At 41.1% G+C, this 20,538-nt stretch overlaps 1 long non-coding RNA gene across 1 annotated transcript in view; it reads right to left on the bottom strand.

The window, feature by feature from the left end:
• LOC131445221 (uncharacterized) overlaps positions 1–20,538 on the bottom strand; it is a 56,994-nt gene that overhangs the window by 15,850 nt on the left and 20,606 nt on the right. The window contains exon 2 of the long non-coding RNA XR_009233821.1: positions 5,119–5,279. This is a non-coding gene — a long non-coding RNA (uncharacterized LOC131445221). The remainder of the gene's footprint in view (positions 1–5,118; positions 5,280–20,538) is intronic.

The following is a 20,538-nucleotide window of genomic DNA, read 5'->3' as shown; positions in this document are numbered from 1 at the left end:
GCCTCTGACTATAAATCAGCCGTTATCGCCGCTCCCGACATTGTCTCTGTGCAGCACATGACATTAAAAAGTCGTGGCTGCCACACACTGCACACTGTTGCTGCTTCACAGCGTCTTCAGACCCACAGGGACACGAGTCCTCGCAGCATTAGAGCCAAACTGAGCTGCACCCGGGGAGCTGAAGTGTTGATGTGACGAGAAAAACGCGTGATTTCACTTCTTTAAAGCTGCTCTGATGATGTTCTGGTAGATGAGGCTGGTTTTGTTCTGGCCTCTGTTTGAACCTGAATCCAGCGCACACTGGCCTGGTTTTCACACTGAAATGTGAAACTTGCGTCAGTTCATCAGATAAAAATAGACGAGGACGTCATTCATGGACCTACATTCTGTCATTTCACAGTGTTTTCATCTAAACCAGTGGTTCTCTAACCTTTTATACCAACAAATACCAGCTGAGAATATATTGATCTGTCTCAGTAAAAGATGTGTTCTGACAATTTTAGTCATTGATAACCCTTGATGATGTAACGGCCATTGTTTGTTAGCAGTGTACCACACTAACACTGTCACATTTAAATCATCACCTACCGGCTCACAGAGATCTGCGTCTTTTCATTCATCCTCGACAAAAACAACAACTCAGTCCTCATCCACACTTGTGTGTGTGTGTGTGTGTGTGTGGAAGCTGAAGTGTGCAGCCATGGAAAACAGATGTGTCTCCACTTTGCATGGCAAGACTTTTTTGTGTTGTTGGTTTTCAATAAAGTCTGTGATCTGAGGGAGGCAACAAAATACAAGGGAGCAGAGGGAGGTGGAGGAGGAGGAGGAGGAGGAGGAGGAGGAAGAGGCTGCAAATTGATTTAATTGCTTATCTAGGTTGAGTGGGAGGAACTGATTGACTTATGAGGCATGAAAAGATCAGACCCGCTGCTCTGTGTGTCTGTGTGTGTGTGTGTGTGTGTGTGTGTGTGTGTGTGTGTGTGTGTGTGTGTGTGTGTGTGCGTGTGTGCATGTGTGAGTGTGCGTGTGTGTGTGCATCCTTGGTGAGGACATTGTGGTAAATTGAGCTTATTTTGGGAAGGTAAGGACACTCGTCCTCATGTTCTGGATTAGGACCTGGTTTAAGGTTTAGGGTTAAGTTAAGGGTCGAGGTTAGGCATCTAGTTATGATAGTTATGATGAGAGTAAGGGTCCATGAGAATGCATGATGTGTCCCCACTGAGACAGCTGTACAATAATGTGTGTGTGTGTGTGTGTGTGTGTGAGCTTATGTTCAAGTGTGTGTAGGTAGGAGGTCTATCAGGTGTGCGTGTGTGTGTGTGTGTGTGTGTCAGGAGCATCTGTTGAGACACGAGGCAGATGGACAGTATGTGTGTGTGTGTGTGAAGGCAAGAGCTCCATTCTCTCCTCCTCCTCCTGTTCTAATAAAGAGGGGGGCCCCCCCGGGGCCCCGACAGATGTGTCAGTTAAACACTGAAGGGCCCCTGGACGACACAAAGGGAGGCGGGACAAAGTAGAGTGACAGGGTGACCTGGCCTGGCCGACCTCTGACCTCGGCTATAGATACACACGCTTCATACGTGGGCAGAGATTTGTAACACTGGTCTGAACGGACACAAGAGAACGTGAGCCAATCAGAGAGCAGCTGAGCTGGCCACGCCCAGGGTCACATGTTATTAAAGAAACATAAGGTCTAATGTGACTATGACAAAATAAACCCCCCCCTCACACACACACACACACACACACACACACACAGAGAGAGAGAAGAACATTCAAACTCCAAGAGGAAGTTTGTGTCGCTCTGTAACGCGTGTCGCTCACTCTCCCACACCAAAGCCCAGAGAGAACATCAGTGGTTCTACATCACAGCACACAGGAGCTGCTGGTCTCCTGCTGCCTCCATGAGGACGTTTAAAGGTGTTATTTTGTGACTTTGGGGTTTTAAATCCTTGGTTCTGATTCACATCAATGACACAAACTGACCACACGAGGCAGCAGGAGACCAGAAGCTCCTGTGTCCCCTTGAGCTAAAAATGCTGATTGGTGTGTGAGAGTGAGTGAGTGAGTTGTAAGGTGAGGACTTTCCTGTCTTAGCATGTTGCTTGTGTTTATTTTGTGATGAGTCTCATTTGTCTCCTCCTGATTTTTTACGTGGGTGTGATTCCTGTGTTTATTTCAATCATAACAACAAAGCTAATTTTAATCCCCAGAGGGACAAACACATTATTAGCATCACACAGATAATTATTTCCAGTGTTTATTGTGTTTTATCTTTCACGTCTTATTGCCTTCACGGTCTCACTTGTCCAATCTACTCGTCCGCTGCAACAAACAAACGTCCCTTTCGGGATCAATAAAGTTAACTGTTAATCTCATACGCGTGCACACAGTGCCCCCGGTGGACGCTACAGGCCCTGCAGCTAACGGTCTCTTGATGCTTGTTAGTATTTTAAAAAAATGCATGTTTTGCTTTTTTCTGTCAGAAAAGACAAATGTTTAAAACGTGAAGTTTTACAGTCACAGAAATATTGATTAACTTTACAGTGCATGTAATGGTTATTTATTTATTATTTCAATACATTGTGTGTGTGTTCTTGTATTTGTTACCTCTTTAGGACTCTTTTCTGTCATAAACACGGACCTCGTCAGGACCAGTCGTCCTCATGGAGACCAAAACCTGGTCCTAAAGAGGCAGAACCCAAATTCTACTTAAAGTTCCAAAATCTACTTATGGTTCCAAATTCTACTTAAAGTTCCAAAATCTACTTAAAGTTCCAAAATCTACTTAGAATTCCAAAATCTAATCTACCACTGCCACATCACTGCCAGATGTGGAACGTGAAAGTTCTCTTGGGAAAAAAGGGGCAGAAGAACTCACTCATTGAATATTTTTGCTCAGTGAGGTTAAACAGAACAGCAGAGTCTGAGTCCACAGCATCTGTCTCCTGTGTTTAAGGTAAACAAAGGTTACAGCACGCATGTACTGTATGTACACACACACACACACACACAGGTTGCTCTCCCACATGCTAACAGATGTTCTCAGGATGAGTCACTCACACACACACACACACACACACACACACACACACGCACGCACGTACACAGGAGGCTGATTCTCTCCTACATTTACCAGAACTACAGGGCTGTATTTTTTTATTACATTACAAGACAGACAGACAGACGACTTTATTAATCCCTTTGGGAGGTTCCCTGGGGGAAATTAAAAAACTGTGTGTGTGTGTGTGTGTGTGTGTGTACTGTACTATACAGTACACACACACACACACACACACTTGTTCACCTCTACAGATAGATGATAACAAAGCAGATCAGATTAGACTAGAAAAGTTCTATATAAATAGAGACCACATTACCAACTAGTAATGAGTAATCATAGTAATGAGTAACAAGGAGAGTTAGAGGAAATGTAGTGGAGTAAAGGTACACAATTTGTTTAGGAAATTTAGTAAAAGTAGACAATTTACTTAGGAAATGTAGTAAAAGTACACAATTTATGTGGGAAATGTAATAAAAGTACACACTTTACTTAGGAAATGTAGTAAAAGTACACTATTTGTTTAAGAAATGTAGTAAAAGTACACAATTTATGTGGGAAATGTAATAAAAGTACACACTTTACTTAGGAAATGTGGTAAAAGTACACTATTTATGTGGGAAATGTAGCGGAATGAAGTTGCTATAACTATAAATAAAGTAAAGTACAGATAGGTGAATTTGGTACTTTTTGAACTTTAAAAATGCTTTGTGTTGTTTTCAAACAGTTTGCTGTGATCTCACGAGCGAGTGAGTTCATGTCTCGTCATCAACGCAGTTGTTGTTCAAAAACACGACGACTCTTGGGAGGAAAGCGCGTTTATTCCAGGTGACGTGAAGCAGAGCGCTCCTCTGTGGGAGTGTGTGTGTGTGAGTGTGTGTGAGTGTGTGTGAGTGAGAGCTTTGACTGGTCGCAGACGCTGAGAGGCTCTCTGCTGCTGCTGCTGCTGCTGTAATCACATAGCTGCTCAGGTGATTAACACACACACACACTCATGTCTTTCTGATGACTGTATCTTCCTTCTTTTATCTCCGTCTCACTTTCCTCACTCCCTCCAGGTCGCTGACGTGATGTGTCATGTCTGGAGTGTGTGTGTGTGTGTGTGTGTGTGTGTGTGTGTGTGTGGAAGCACCGTGAGTCAACATGACATGTGGCAAAGACGTTTTAGACAAAGTCGTCATTACACAGAATTACTCACACACTTAATGAGTCTATCTCTGTAAGACAGAAGGACAGGCCTCACTCACACACTCACAGGTTTGTTCATTTCCATCACCGACTACAAACTGAGGGAGAGATTCTGCAAATCATCCTGCAGGAGTTTGAGCGATCTACAGCGACAACAAGCACTTCCACTCCAGTCTACCAGGCGGCGATACGGCAGAAGACTGCACAACGACTGCTGTATGATGCTACCACCATGACAAACATGAGAGAGACTCAAAACTAGTTCACCTCGGCCTCGTCACTCTCCCACACCAAACCCCAGAGAGAAAATCAGTGATTTAAGCTGGCGGGGACACAGGAGCTGCTGGTCTACTGCTGCCTCGTGTGGTCACTTTGTGTCACTGAGGTCAATCTGAACAAAGGTTTTCAAATGCCGAATTGACAAAATCAGACATTAGAACTTAGTGATGGAGGCAGCAGTGGATCAACAACTCCTGTGTGCTGTGATGTTAAAATCGTTGATTTTCTCTATGGACTTTGGTGTGGGAGAGTGAGTGGTTTACGCGGTGAGGAAAAACTGACTTTCCCGTCATAATCTAAAGTAAACAGGTGCAGATATTATGAAGTGAACCTTTTCTCTGTTAGGTTAGGGATAGAAGAGGGTTTTTAGAGGGTTGCGTTGTAAATTGTTTATATGGATGTGTTATTATTTATACAGTAGATCATTTTTGTTATGTTATAATCTGGCTACGTATGGAAACATTTATTATTTATTCCGGGTTGTGATGAAAGATTTTTTTAGAATTAAATTTTTGGAGAGTAGCTGGTGTACAGTAGTTTCATCATCATCATCATCTCTGTTTTAATGAGCCAGGCATGGTCTACTTTACCCTCAGGTTCTTCTGGAAACTCCAGGGACGAACAGGCCGAGGCACGTCCTCCTCGCCGCTGACGGCAGATTAGAGACGATCACGAGGAGCTGGTTGTTATAAAGGTGAGGGATCGGGTTTTCATCTGTGGGATTAAACCCGTCACAGCAGCTCATCAGCATCTGTGGAGAAGAAGGAAAGAAAGAAAGGAGAAGAAATAAAGTTGACATTGTGAAGTGAGAAAATAACAAAGAAAACCATTTTCTCCTCGGACGTTTCTGTCAAAGCGTTCAGTCGACAGATCTCCCCCCGCGAGCTGAAACCACTCCAGAGGAGATGTTTCAACACTCCAAAAACTAAAGAAACCTTTCATCTACACTTTATCTCTGCAGCGGGAATCTCCCTCCTCCACTCGTTAGAACGTTAAAAAACACAGAAAAACAGGGGGGTAATGAAAGATGATTTACAGTCCTGACGATTAAAATAAACACAGTTATTCACACTTTCACTAAGAGGTCATTTCCTTTAAAGTCGTTTGAACAGGTTTCAAAAAAGAGCAGTTTTTTGTCTGATTAAAAGACAGTTTTGACATCTTGGGCCCTCTGTGGGGCTGCAACCACCCATTCATCTGTCAGTTATTCACAGGGAAGGGAAGGAAAGGAAGGGAAGGTCGTTTCTTTGGTGATGTGGAGCAAAGAAATCAGGCTTAAATCAGAATAAAACAACACATTTCATGATCAAATCAGTTCAATATTAGGCTGTGTATGAATTTGTGAGATACTTGCACACAGAGGGGCAAACTGAAGCCTGAGACACCGAAATCTACTCCTGCTTAAGTGTGTGCAATCTTTAAAATGGGTTTTCTGCTTTATCACAGGATTAGAAAGATTTTATCTGACTCCAAACGACAAGTTTGTAAACCACTCACTCTCACACACCAAACCCCATAGAGAAAAGCAGTGATTTAAGCTCACAGGGTCACAGGAGCTGCTGGTCTACTGCTGCCTCGTGTGGTCACTTTGTGTCACTGACTTTAATGCGAAGGAAGGATTTCAAATGCCGAATTTACAACAGAACACATTTGAACTCAGTGATGGAGGCAGCAGTGGATCAACAATCAACAACAACTCCTGTGTGCTGTGATGTTAAAATCACTGATTTTCTCTATGGGCTTTGGTGTGAGAGAGTGAGTGGTTTACAAACTTCAGTTTGCTAAAGTTTCTCTTTCCTGAATCGACATCAGTTTAAGTCTACGACATCTTAAGAACATGTTCATGTCTTTATCTCACTGTTAGACAGATTAAACCGCTCACTCTCCCACACCAAAGCCCATAGAGAAAATCAGTGATTTTAACATCACAGCACACAGGAGTTGTTGTTGATTGTTGATCCACTGCTGCCTCCATCACTCAGTTCAAATGTCTTATTTTGTCAATTCGGCATTTGAAATCTGTCCTTCGCATTAACGTCAGTGACACAAAGTGACCACACGAGGCAGCAGCAGACCAGCAGCTCCTGTGTCCGCGCGAGCTAAAATCACTGCTTTTCTCTCTGGGGTTTGGTGCAGGGGACAAATTCCAGCTTTTCTCTAACTGCCCGTGTTTCCTCTCACAGCTGAAATAGTTTCAGCTTAACTGGAGACGAGGCAAAATGTGACTGAGGGTGTTGGCTCCGCCCCCCACTCACTTCTTGATTACAACACTTAAAAAATCTGAATTTTAAAGAGAAGCTGTTTTGCAGAATTATACCTTCTAACCACCACTGATGAGATTTGGCGTCTCGACATTCTGGGTCAATTACTGGGAAATGTTTAATTTACAGGCAATTTTCATCAAAAAGGATTTCAAGTCTTTTACTTTCTTTTTTTCCCACAATCCACAGAGACGTCACACAGAAAGTTTGAACGCAGTTTTAAAGTTTGGGGACGATAAAGACGAGGAGGAGGAGGAGTGAGACATCTTCGTCTGGACTGATGAGTCTGGTCTTTGATCAGCAGCAGAATGGCTTTAATCAGCGAGTACAAAGCCTCCACGTCCACGCCGACCTGCTTAATTACCGCTGACACGTTTATAAGACGTTTACACAACATGAAGACAAGAGACGACCTCCTGATGCTGGGGATGAAACGGAATATTCAACATTCAATTACATTCATATTTACATGAATTCATTTTCAAAACTTCTATTCCTCCATTTTCTTTCTTTCTAAATTGTCTAATCTTGTAGAAAAAAATGGACTCATTTAGTAAATGTATTGGGAATAAAATGTAAAAAACACTGAGTAATTATTGGGCATCGTTTAAATTTTGACAATGACTGCTTCTCCATTACAACAGCTGTGCTTTTATTTTTATTTAACCAAACCAAACGTGTCACTGTAGCCACAGGATCTCTTTAAAACGGCACGGAATTGTCGTTTATGTGAGATAAGAGGGAAAAATCTGATTTTTTAAATCCTCTGCTGCTAAAAACTTTGGTACACACTGTGTTTCAATTCAACCTGGAGATGAAATCTGCGGTTAATCTGTGCAAACTCGCTAGCTGACAGCTGATCGCTAATAGCTGAAACCTGGCGTCCGGAGTGTACAACAGAAACCCGGAGACAGGAGACCAGAGCCTGGTAAACTTCGAGCCTCTGGTGTGTTTTAAGTCCACTTGGAGCCGAAATCTGCGGCTAACGGCTAAGCGGCTAACAGCTGGTGCTGCTAAAAACAACTAGCGACAACAAACGGTTGGTTTAGGGAAATGTATCGGAGTAAAAGTACACGTTTTATTTAGGAAATGTAGTGGAGTAAAAGTAAAAGTTGTCAGAAATATAAATAACAAAGTACAGATATGTGAAAATTCTACTGAAGTACAGTAACAAAGTATTTGTACTTCCACTGTTCAGTGGAATGTCTTTGTCAACGAGTTGTTTGGTCCAAACATTTGGAGAAAATGTTGAATAATGTTGATCAGTGTTTCGCCAAAACCGCAGATTATAATGATTAAAAATGAGCTGTCGCAGCCCTATTGAACCACTTTTAATTTTTATTTTCACATTTATTAATCATAAGTGAAGTGCACTGACCCTAAAATGTAGGTCACCACTTCTGTGCTCTCACAGAGCTGCAGATAATAAAATAATAAAAAATAAAACGACTTCCCTGAGAGCACGGACGTCCACCGAGGTCTCACACACACACACACACACACACTGTCAGAGTGGATTAAGATCCAGATTTAGAGCAGACTACAGACTCACATCAGCCCACATGACGGACTATGATATGATTTTTATGTCTTTACCCGGAAGAATGACGACATTTACAGTGTGTGTGTGTGTGAGGATATGTTACTGTGTCAGACAGGACAGCCGTCTGCCAGCTCTCTGCACGCTGTCAACATTCATTCTATTCATGTCTCACACTCACACACTCACACACACTCACACTCACGCATACACACACACGCAGCTATTCTTCTGAGGACTCTGCATTGACTTCCATTCATTTGTAAAAACCTAAACAAAGCTGTGTTTTAATGTAACAAAGAACAAACACTTTGTTACTGTAATTTATGTGTAATATAAAATATAACTCATAACATGAGCACCTTAAAATAAATAATAAATATATAATAATGTATGTAATTATTTTTATTAAACATATTATTTATGCTTATGACAGGTATATAACTTAAAAAATACTAATAAGAGTCTATCATTTTCTTAAAAGTAATAATAAACCTGTAATTTAATCAAAAATTAATCTTTATAGATAATAATTGTTATTAAACATGTTGTCTATGTTTAGGACAGGTATACAATCATAACCTGAGCCTTTATAAAGCCTAATTATTGGAAACAAACATCCTATAAAAAACTTTTACTTCAACTTCTACCAAAGTAATTTTCTGGAAACTTAATTACTTTTACTCAAGTAAAAATACCTTTAATAAGGTACTTATCATCCCTAACCTTAACTATAATAACCAGTTCATATCTAAACTATCACTAAGTTAAACTACTACTGTTGTTCTGCCTCATTAGGACCAGGTTTTGGTCTCCATGAGGACTGCATTACCTGTCCTGACAGAGGAATCAAATACAAGAACACACATACACACAGGTTTTGCCTTAATAATAATAAATAAAATAAAAACTGTATGTTTTCTAGGTCATTCATGTCAACTTTTGAAATCTCTGACAGTTTTGTAACAAAGTATTTTCAAACTGTGTCACACACACACACACACACACACACACAAAAGCACACACAGACACACACACGCACACACGCACACACAAAAACACACACACACACAGTGCAGCCATGTTTATGAATGATGGATTGCCCGGTGGAGGAATGAGAGAGGAAATGATGAATATTCATGCTAAGGCTTTTGAAGCAGACCTCCTCCGGCTACAGCAGACTTCAGTCGTGTGGTGAAGGTCGCAGGAACGCTGAGTCATGTTAAAATGACCACACACACACACACACACACACACACACAGCAGCCCCCTTGTGTCCAACAACACACACCCAATAAATCCATCCATCTATCTACCATCCCCTCCCTTCTCTTCCTCCTCCCGTCACTACGCCTGTCTGCTCAGCATGTGACACGTCCCATCTGGACACACACACAAACACAAACACACACACACGTATGACACTCCTGCATTCATGCAGACACACACACACACACACACACACACACACAGACACACACACACAGACAGACACACACACGTTTAAGACAGGAAGTAAAGACTAAAATATTCAAACACACATACTGCAAACATAAAAACACACAAACAATCTCGACACTCGACACACACTGAAGCTGAATAACAAAGTGTGTGTTTTAGTGATTAAAGTTTAATTTGTTAATTAAAAACTCATGTATGTGGTTTTTACCGTCTTCTCTCCTGACAGAGTAAAGCAAACACACACACTAATGTAGTAAATGTGTAATAATTGATAATTAATCCCAATGAAGTTTGATTATTTTCTTATTAATGCATGTGATCGGTACATAATTTGGTCGCAAATACAAACAAGAGCCTATAATTGTCTTAAAATCAAAAATAAACATGCAATTTATCAAAAATGACTCCTTTTAAAGACTAATATTAATTATTAAACATGCTATTAATGTTTATATATGCTTAACATAATCAGAGCCTGTGTGTGTGTCTGTGTGTGTAATTAAACCTTTAGAAAGTCTAATTGTTATCAAACATCTTATTAATGTTTACGACAGGTTTATAAACTGTTAACAAGTCTTATAAACAATAACAAACCTGTAATTAATCAAAACAATAACCGTTATGAAGTCTAAGTATTGGAAACAAATCTTATAAATGTTTATAAACTGGTAAAAAATGTGTCAATAATGCTTTAAATAACATTTATATGGACTTACTGATGTAAATAAACATCTAATTTATAAGATTCTTATTTTTAAAAATACAACAAAACTCTGCATGTGTGTGTGTGTCAGAGAGTGTTTCAGCACCTGTTTTTCTCTCTAACAAATTCAATTTGACGCTCCCTCAGCAGAGCACGATGTTCTCTGGAGCGTTCGCCGCTGCCATCTGTGACAGAGCGCGGCGAGGTTTGTCCTCGGCGGGACGTACTCCAGGCTCTGCCACTGAGACGGCGAGGACGCGGCGGCGCTGGATCTAATTTGACTGAGGGACGTGTTTTCTCCGCCCCAGGGGTGGGAAAGCAGGAACCAGCCCGTCAGTGTGTCAGTGTCGCTCCGACTCCTCTCAAGTGTATTCTCAAGTTCTCCCTGAGAACTGGTCTCATCACGAGATAGTAGTGAAACTAATGCAGGGTTCAAGGAACAGCTCATGAGATGCATTCAAAGACCCCGGTAAATCTGCAAAAACAACTACAGAGTTTGAAGAGAGTAAAGTATGAATTTTTTGGACATAAAAAACTATGTCTCTGTACGACGTTCTTTATCGATTGCGTCGCCACCTTTCTGTTGTTTTTTTCCTTGACATGATGATGTTTTCTTATCCCCTGAGGTTTTCACTGTCTCATCATTACCTGTGTGAAGACGCCGTGACCTCGGGCTGAACTACACGACACCATCCACCATCAGGACAGAGCTTTGAAGAGACGGGGACGTTTTGTCTCTCTCTGCTCCTGCATGGATCATTTAACGCCGCTACACACACACACACAGTATCAGCGTGTCCACAGATGGTGGGGACGGGGGGGACAGGGGGGTCTCTGGGTGTGAGTGGAGTGATTCTATAGAAAGGTGAGTGACTCATCACCGTGGGAGGAAACGTGAAACCATGGCAGCACATTTATGTCACATGATGCATGATGGTTTTTGTCATTCTGAAAAAATGCTCTGGAGTTTCCAGCCTCGTCTTTCTTTGAGTCACTTTAGATCTTTGTTAAAGAGACTAAAATATAATTCATTGAATTCTGGAAAACAAACTGTAAGTGCAGAAATCGAAATATGATAAAACTAAAATGAGAAATAAGCACTATATGAATGCCCTGCTGTTTAAATCACGACCACTTTACACGCTTAAGTCTTTAAATTAACTTAGAAATAACTAATGAATATAAGGGAAATAAGTGCGACGCATGAAAACACTCGGCTCGGTCCAAATGTCACGATTCTCCGTTCATGTCAGTTTGTGTCTGTGTTTGATTGAAGTGAACGAGTGAATCCAGTCCTCGGTGAGCGATGCCAATGGAAGATAATCTGGAGGTAGACCCACATTCAAATGTTTAATCTGCATGGTTTAACAGAGGACGACTCAGCAGGCTAGGTCATGACCTTTAAATGTCTCTTGTTAAACCAGAGTTTAAACTAGTTTTTAAAAAAAGAACAAGATATCCCATGACTCCATGAGCGTGACCGGTTCCTCTGAAGTGCAGCTGAATTAAGTCAGATTAGCAGATTATTTCAATGGCGTGAAAATGTCATGAGCGAGCCTCCAGCTGTGTCTCTGGAGAATCATCGTCCCTTCACACACACAAACACACGGAGACGAGGACGCCTCAGGTTCTGTGGGAGCAACAAAACTATTAAATTACACTCTGTTTGACCCGAGAGACAATTTTCCTGCCTTTCACATCCACTTTTCTCTCGACACGCCCCCCCGAAAAAAGAAAAAAAAAAGCAGTAGTTTTCATGGTTTCTGACGCTGTGTAATTGTGCTGTCAGGTCAACTCTCTAAAGGCCTCCTCGGAGTTTTCCACTCATCCTTTCTTTTCCCTCAGAGACGCTGCTCCTCACTGTCAGAGGTTTCACACAAACTTGTTTCTGCAGCTGAACGAGGACGAGGAGGAAGAAACAAACGAGGAGGAGGAGGAGGAAAGTTGTGCAGCGTCCCTGACCTCGTCGACCTTCCACAGTGAGAAAAGAGCCATGGGCTAAAGAGAGGGGGATTCCTTCTCCTTCTGTGTGTGTGTGTGTGTGTGTGTGTAAAAATGTCATTCATGAAAGCTGATGAAGCAGGAGATGGGTTTTTTTTTATCTTTTTGCTTCAAGCGTGACTGTAAATCAAACAAACGCAGGATTTAAAAAGAAGCAAACCACCTTCTTCTCTTCTCCTCCCTTATTACCTCCCCCTCCTCCTGTTTCCCCACAACACAGGAACAAAAAGAACATCGTATTTTTCCCCTCGAGGTGTATTCTTCCCTTTATCTTTGTTCTGGTTCTGTTGATCTAACTCCCTGTTCTCTCTCTCTCTCTCTCTCTCTCTCTGTGTATTTAACTTTCTCCTCTTTGTTTTCCCACTTTCATTCGTCTCTTTTAAGACTTAAGTCGTCAACAACATTCAATCAGCTCACACGTTTCTTATAAAAGTATAATAATTCTTATTATTGCTGCTGGAATTATGATTATTCTTATAATTATGATTATAATTTCAGTTTTAGACAGTTTTTAAGTCTTTCGGCCTTTCACACCATCGCTCCTCACGCTCACGAATGTCATCGTATATGCAGACGGCTCTCGCGTAATAAACTGCATTAATGTGACATTTCTGAGAAAGTATTATTATAGTACAGCTGAATGAAGCTTTAATATAAAAAAAACTGGACTAAATGTCATTTAAAAGATCATTTTGATATAATTTCAATGATTTTCAATGATGATTACCCTATAAATTGACTTGTTATAATCACATTATAGCTACTTTACTTAATGTTGATGTTGCAGTGGCGTCAGAGCTGCATCGATTATTCAATTATTACTAAATTATTACTGTGATTTTTCGGCTTCTTAAAAGTGAATATTTTCTCCATAAACTGAGAAAATAATCTACAGATTAATCGTTTATGAAAACAATCAGCATCATTACATGCTGTTTGTCAGTATTTATTTAAACATGAGTGAGCCGCTAACAGTGGCTGAGGTCACGATCCAGGATCTATAGATTTTACTCTTACATTAAACCCATTTGCTGTGTATTTACAGTTTTAATCAACAAACAGCAGGTTCCAGCACTGAGTTAATTAAAGTGTGATTACATAACCTGGTCTGTTTGACTCTGACTTTAATCGTGTTTAAAGTTTATTGCCTCTTTTCCCCCTTTCACTGCTGCCTTTGTTTGTTTTCTTTAAGATAAATGTGCATTATTGTCTCCACTGCTCTTTAATTAGATGCTGCCATAGTGAATCAGGTCAATCTAATTAAATGTATTCAACGGTTAAGATGGTGGAGTTGACCACAGACACCTAGATCAATGTTCTGATGTCCAATCACTCGCTTTCATCCGTCCATTAGCTGCACTTCAGCTGACACTAGGGCTGGACAATTCTGAGTAAATATCAAATTGATATTGCAATAATAATCACACAGGGAATGGTTATTGTTTACATAATTATTCTAATTTTCCATTTGAAAAAAAACCAAGTTTGAAGATGAGCGCACGCCAGCTCTACGACAAGTTCGTTCAAATTGCCAAAATCGGCCCCCGAGTCAGCGCTCAATCCAAGATGGCGGCTTTCCCGCTGGGTTTCGATCAACTTTTTTGGACCGCCTCGACTTAATAAACGCGTGCACCAAGTTTCGTTCATGTACGATAAACCGAGCCCCAGATGAGCTAAATAGGAGTTTTTGTGGTCAGTGTTTAATCCCTCCCACTTCCAATATCCGATCCTCATTCACCGAACCACGTTCAGACCTAGTCGACACACTGACCTCTCCATGGAGGCTGTGTGTTTGTTGATGTGGACAAACCAGCCTCCATCACAAACAAATGTACACTTTTTGAAGATCCTTGCTGACATAAAGCTAAAGTCTAAATTATAAAAATAACTTGCAAAATCCAAACCTTCCTCCCTGTGTTTGCTGCAGTTTTCCCAACACGCTGCCTTCTCCCCGGAGGCTGTGTGTGTTTTTGTTTGATGATGTGTAGTGGGGTTGTTTGTTTTTTGCTGGGTGAGCAAACCTCCATCTCAAACACACATATACTTTTTTTAAAAAACAAAACGCCAAACACAAGCCAACCATAGCTCATGCTGATCCAAACTTTACCTCTAAAAATACGATAAAAAATCTGGCTTCTCCTTCCACAACTCTTCCGATTCTCCTCCATTTCCTCGGGACATTTCCTGCCATTTTGGCTGTGCTGAATAAACATAGCTCAAATATCCAGAGGATGTTCATTTTCTGTAAACTTAAGAACCGTGATCTCAGTTTCTTAAATTAGCCTAAAATGACTAAGCTACACAAGAACTTACTAATTTGTTCCTAGCGGCAAAAAACGGCACCTTCCCAAAAACTGCTGTAAAAACATATATTAATATTTTTTTCCACTTTAAATGAGTCAGTCTTTTAAAGCTACCTCAGCCTGAAATATACATATCAAATATTAATATATTTTTGAAAATGTAACCCTTTAAAAGCCAGTTTGTTCCAACTCCACTGTTTTTCTATCTAAAAAAACTACAATAATAATAATTATTATCAAATTCACCTTGAAATGTAACGTTTGTGGACAAAACCAAGACATCATCAGGATCATTTCCAGGTTTCTCTGTCAGTGACATTAGTGTCACAGAACGGCTCTGCTTTATACAGGTGTAAAAACTGCTTGTTCCTTCCCAGTGGTCCTCACAAAGACAGAAGGAAAAGGATTAAAAACACCCATGTGTTTTCTCCCAGGTCTGGACAAGGATTCCATGGTTTGTTGCCAGAGTCATTTTCCTAATAATCCCGCCCTTCCTGCCCTCAAACTCTCCTCCTCCTCCCTCATCCTCCTCTTCCTTCACTGCTCTGTATTTCCCTGCATCAGCATATCAGGATCTGCATCCCTCCCTGAACACCACAGTTTCCCTCCCGGGTGCCGAAACCTTACCCCAATTATTTCACAGGATTCTCTACCTGTGAGGGTGTTCCCTCCCCCCGCTGAGGTTTCCCTGCTCCCTTCACTACGCACACAGGAGTCTGAAGCTCGTGCTTTAAAAACCTGTATTTGTTTCTACCTTCTAGGCACAGAAGAAGCAGCTCAGGCCTCCATTTTGTCTCTGAGAGAAAACATACCAAATACGACCTGAACTCAAATCGCACAGTCCTACATTGTATACCGAGGAGAACGTTACTGCACTTTTTTTACACGAAAACAAATCTCAGTGAATCCGCCACACTTTATCGCATCAACGTCTCCCAGTCCTGTTTTTGGTGTAGTAGTGTTAGAGCGCCACATAGAGGCCAGGGGAGGAGCTTCACATGGGACAACAACCACAAAACTGTCTGCTAATCAACACACGGGTTTCTCCAGCTCAAAAGAAAACGACGTTGTAGCTCGTTGTCTGCAAGAACTTACAAATTTGTTCCTAGCGGCAAAAAATGGTAAAAAACAAATATTTTCTTCCACTTTAAATTAGTCGTTCTTTTAAAGCTACCTCAGTCTGATATATACATATCAAATATTAATAATATTTTTGAAATTTTAACCCTTTAAAAGGCCAGTTTGTTTACACAACTCAAAAAACACAAAAACTACAATAATTTCCATCCAAATACAATTCTAATAATTATTATCAAATTCTCCTTGAAATGTAACGTTTGTGGACAAAACTAAGACATCTGAGGACATCATCAGGATCATTACAGGTGTAAAAACTGCTTGTTCCTGCAACTTTCAGTTCACGTAACTCGCGCCAGACGGAAAAATCAAAACGGGACGAAACGGGAAAAGCTCGTTATCCGTTTGGTTCATTTCAAAAACTGAAAGCTGAGAAGTTGTACGTCAGAACCAACGTGTTATGGTTATTACGGAAATATCAGGAAGCTGTAGAATCAGCGTCTTTGTCTTGACTTGAGTTAATAGTAACATTGTGCCATCCCTATACATGTAAATAAATAAATGTTATTTTGGTTCACAAACATGAGCTGTGCTGAGACGGGCGGTTTGGAACGTCACACTCTGGCTCCGCTTCAGCCGTTTAAGACGCAACAAAAGGGATTTAAAGCTCAAGTCGCACATTCCGTGTGACAATATGTGAAGTTGGCAGTTGTATCCATGTGAGAACCACAGCGACTGCCACTGCAGAGCTCAGCAGAGAGGGGCGAGGAAGAGAAAGTGGCCCTGACCTCTGCAGATGAGGTTTGCCTCTTTCTCTTCCCCATGAATGTAAGCTGGAAAAATGCCAGCGCGTGACGCCGCAGGAACTCTCACGTTCGCTCACGGCCACAGAGAGACGGAGCGAGAGGCACAGGAAATGAAGAGATTAGCCTCGCTGCCGCACAGACTCTTGGCTCCGCCGCCGAGCTGCGACAAGAGCACCTGACGTTACACCGGTTCCCGAACATAAATCCTCCAGGTTTTTGGCTTGAGCGAGGAGGAGGAGGAGGAGGAGGAGGAGGCAGCAGAGTGTTTGTGCCGCACAACACAGATGAATTTAGTGCTTGGCCCAGAGCGCCATTCTCATGTCTCTGCTCTGTAATTTAATTCATTAAGGAATAACTGACAACTCCCATGACAGCCATTTCACACACACACACACACACACAGGCTCACACAGAGACTCTTCTCAGGACGCTGCACTGACTTACATTCATTTAAAGCACCATTACCCTTAACCATAACCACTTAAAGCCCAACATTACCCTTAACCTGACCCAACTCAAATCAGGGCTGGAGAGTATATAAATATTTTATCTATATCATGGTATTCTTCTGGTTTTAAAGGCTGTTGCGTTTTTTAAAAATCATATTTAACATCTTAAATACACTTCTAACATTTATATTTGATGATATTTTTAAATGTTTTACACTCATCTTGGCAGCAACCTGATAACAAAAATGTATTTATCATGTCCAAGTCACAAAAGAAAACTTTTAATGAGTCCAGAGAAACAAACTTTATATCCGCTTAGACTCAAAATATCCAGATATTATTTATAAGCCCTTCCCTTCTTTTGTATAAAAATGTGACCTGAATGAAGAGGTGTAAACCGATTGCTTTCCCTTTAATCTGACTAATGTGCAGCAGCAGCAGCAGCAGCAGCAGCAGCAGCAGCAGCAGCACGTCCACATGTACCACAGCAGCACATTTACAGTGGAGCTCTGATGGAAAACACACGAGCAGGAGGAGGAGACTCCTGCTGTTTTCATTTGGAGCCGACTGAGTGAATGAGTGAACGTGTGTGTGTGTGAGAGAGAGAGAGAGTGAGTGAGTGAATGTGTGAGAGTGAGTAAACGTGTGTGAGCGTTGACGTCATGTTGCTTTGCATCTGGTGTGTGTCCTCATCTGTGCGAGAGAGTGCTTTCCCTCATTGTGATGTCACATAATAGGATTAGGTGTGTGTGTGTGTGTGTGTGTGTTGTTCCACTGCAGACCTGTAATTACTCTGAGTGAGATCTGCTTCTGTAACACAGGTGGGAGACAGAGAATTTAATTACAGGGTGGTAGACATGATGCAGCCCACCTGCCTACAAGCAAGTGTGTGTCTGTGTGTGTGTGTGTGTGTGTCTTAAATAAGCTGCGCCGAACAATTGTCAAACAAACCTATGTTTGTGAGGACATTTTGGTGGATTAAGACCTGGTTTTAGGGTTAGAAATAGGATTAGGTTAAGGTTCAGTGGCATAATAATTTTTAAACTCTATCTACTGTGTTGAATTTGTCCATTTTACCTCATCTTTTGTCTTTTTTGTTTCATTATTTTCTCATATATGATGTAAAGAGGCCTTACAAAGATTTATTATCATTATTATTATTTACACATTCTATACTTTTATTACTGTATATGCGTTTGTTCTTGTATTTGTCGCCTCTTTAGGACGTTTTCTGTCATATACACCGACCTTGTTAGGGCCAGTTGTCCACACGGAGACTAAAACCTGGTCCTAATGAGGCAGTACCTCAACTTCCAGCGACCAAGGAGAGAGTGTCGGTGTAGGACATTAACTCCTGGAACATGGAGCATTTAAACTGTTTTTTCTGCCATTACTATGTTAAAACACACAGTCACTACTGCTGTTATTTATTTTAAGTATGCGATATAAAATAAGTCATAACTTTGACTCAACGACACATAAGACTATGGATTTAGGACTAAGATTAAGTCTAAATAAATGGAAGTCCTGAGATGAACAGCTGAACAAACTTGTGTGTGTGTGTGTGTCTTGAAAGGAGGTGGGCGAGCGAGGCTGAGTGAGATTGAGAGAGATGGCTGAAGACAAAGGCAGAGGAGGATCAACACCTGGTGCCTGAGCAGATGAAACATGATGGAGATTAAAAACATCAGAGGGGGAATTTTTCTCCTTCTTCTTGAGACTTTTCTCTGACAGCACTTCTGCTCATTCTCGCCTGTTAGCATCAGTCGCCGCTGTCGTCGTTAGAGTTCTCGGGGCGTGCTTCATCGTCCTTGTTGCTAGGCGACTCTTGAAACTTTGACAGGAAGCTAATTAGCGTCGGGGAGTTTAGAGAGATCCGTGTTGCAGAAAGACGCGGGGAACACAGATCGTCTGCTTCAGCTGTTTGAAAGTGAACTTTTAACCCGCGTTTTTGTCCGTGAAAGGATGACGACGCAGCAGATGTTCACCTGCTCTGTTGACGCTGTTGCTATGAGACAAACCCCGCCCCCCCACATCACAGTAAACAAGGTTCACCTCACACTGCAGCGGGCGGAGAGCGAGTGATGTTCTTTTATGAAACTTTCCAGGACTCTTGGGAACCCTGAAGCACAAAATTCAAGCACTTCCAATGGTCCATGTCTATTTTAGGCAATTTTCAAAAACTTCCAAGGTCCTTGAATCTTTTTTATCAAATTCAAACACTTTCCAGGACCCATGGGCACCCCCTGAAGCACAAAATTCAAGCACTTCCAAAAACCCATGTGTATTTTAGGCAATTTTCAAAAAACTTCCAAGGTCCTTGAATTGTTTTAAAAATTTCACAAACTTTCCAGGACCTGTGGGAAACTTGAAGCACAAAATTCAACCACTTCCAAAGACCCATGTGTATTTAAGGTGATTTTCAAAAACTTTCAAGGGCCTGGAATTTATTTATCAAATTCAAAAACTTTCCATTCAAGCACTTCCAATGACCCGTGTGTATTTAGGGCGATTTCTCTCCCATATTCACAAACTTCCACAGATTTCAAGGACCTGTGGGAACTCCGTGAGCTCGTATAAGACACGATGGCCTCCGGAGTCAAAGCAGGACAAACTAAACTAGTTTTCTGTTTGACCTGCTCTCCTTTCTGCTGCACAGGATGATGTATAATATTCTGGTCTGTCGTGTTCCACAGAGGACACACAGTAAATATGAAACACACTGGACAACAACTTTAAAGGTTTTTAGAATCTTGTCTTGTAGTTTGTAACACTTTGTAAACAGTCTGTGCAACTTTAGTTTCCTCAAGAACAGAGACATATGTTCTTGTTCTCAAGGTGAACACAAAGTTAGTTCTGTCGGGGACATTTCTCACTTCATGATAAACTCCTCAAAGGGGATGACAATGTTAACCACACCCACTTCACATTTCTGGCCAATCACACAATAGTTGTCAGACACCACACGAGAAACAAAGTTCTGAATGATGTCATTCGAAAGGCAACTTCATTCTTGTAAAACTGAAAGATTACGACTTTATTCACATAATATTGCGATTTTGCCATAATATCGGGATTTTTTTCTTATATTGCAACTTTATTCTGGACAGATTACGACTTTATTCTGGACAGATTACACCTTTATTCTCAACAGACTGTGTCTTTATTCTCTAAAGATTACGTCTTTATTCTCAACAGATTATATCTTTATTCTCAAAAGATTACTACTTTATTTTCATAATATCGTGACTTTATTCTTATAATATTGCAAGTTTATTAAGGACAGATTACCACTTTATTCTGCACAGATTGCGACTTTATTTATCGACAGATTGCGACTTTATTCTCTAAAGACTACGTCTTAATTCTCGAAAGATTACGTCTTTATTCTCGAAAGATTACGACTTTA

Source organism: Solea solea, chromosome 18 (assembly GCF_958295425.1).
Source record: "Solea solea chromosome 18, fSolSol10.1, whole genome shotgun sequence".
NCBI lineage: Eukaryota > Metazoa > Chordata > Actinopteri > Pleuronectiformes > Soleidae > Solea > Solea solea.
Note: the sequence above shows the minus strand (reverse complement) of the source record. Positions and strands in the feature narration are given on the sequence as shown.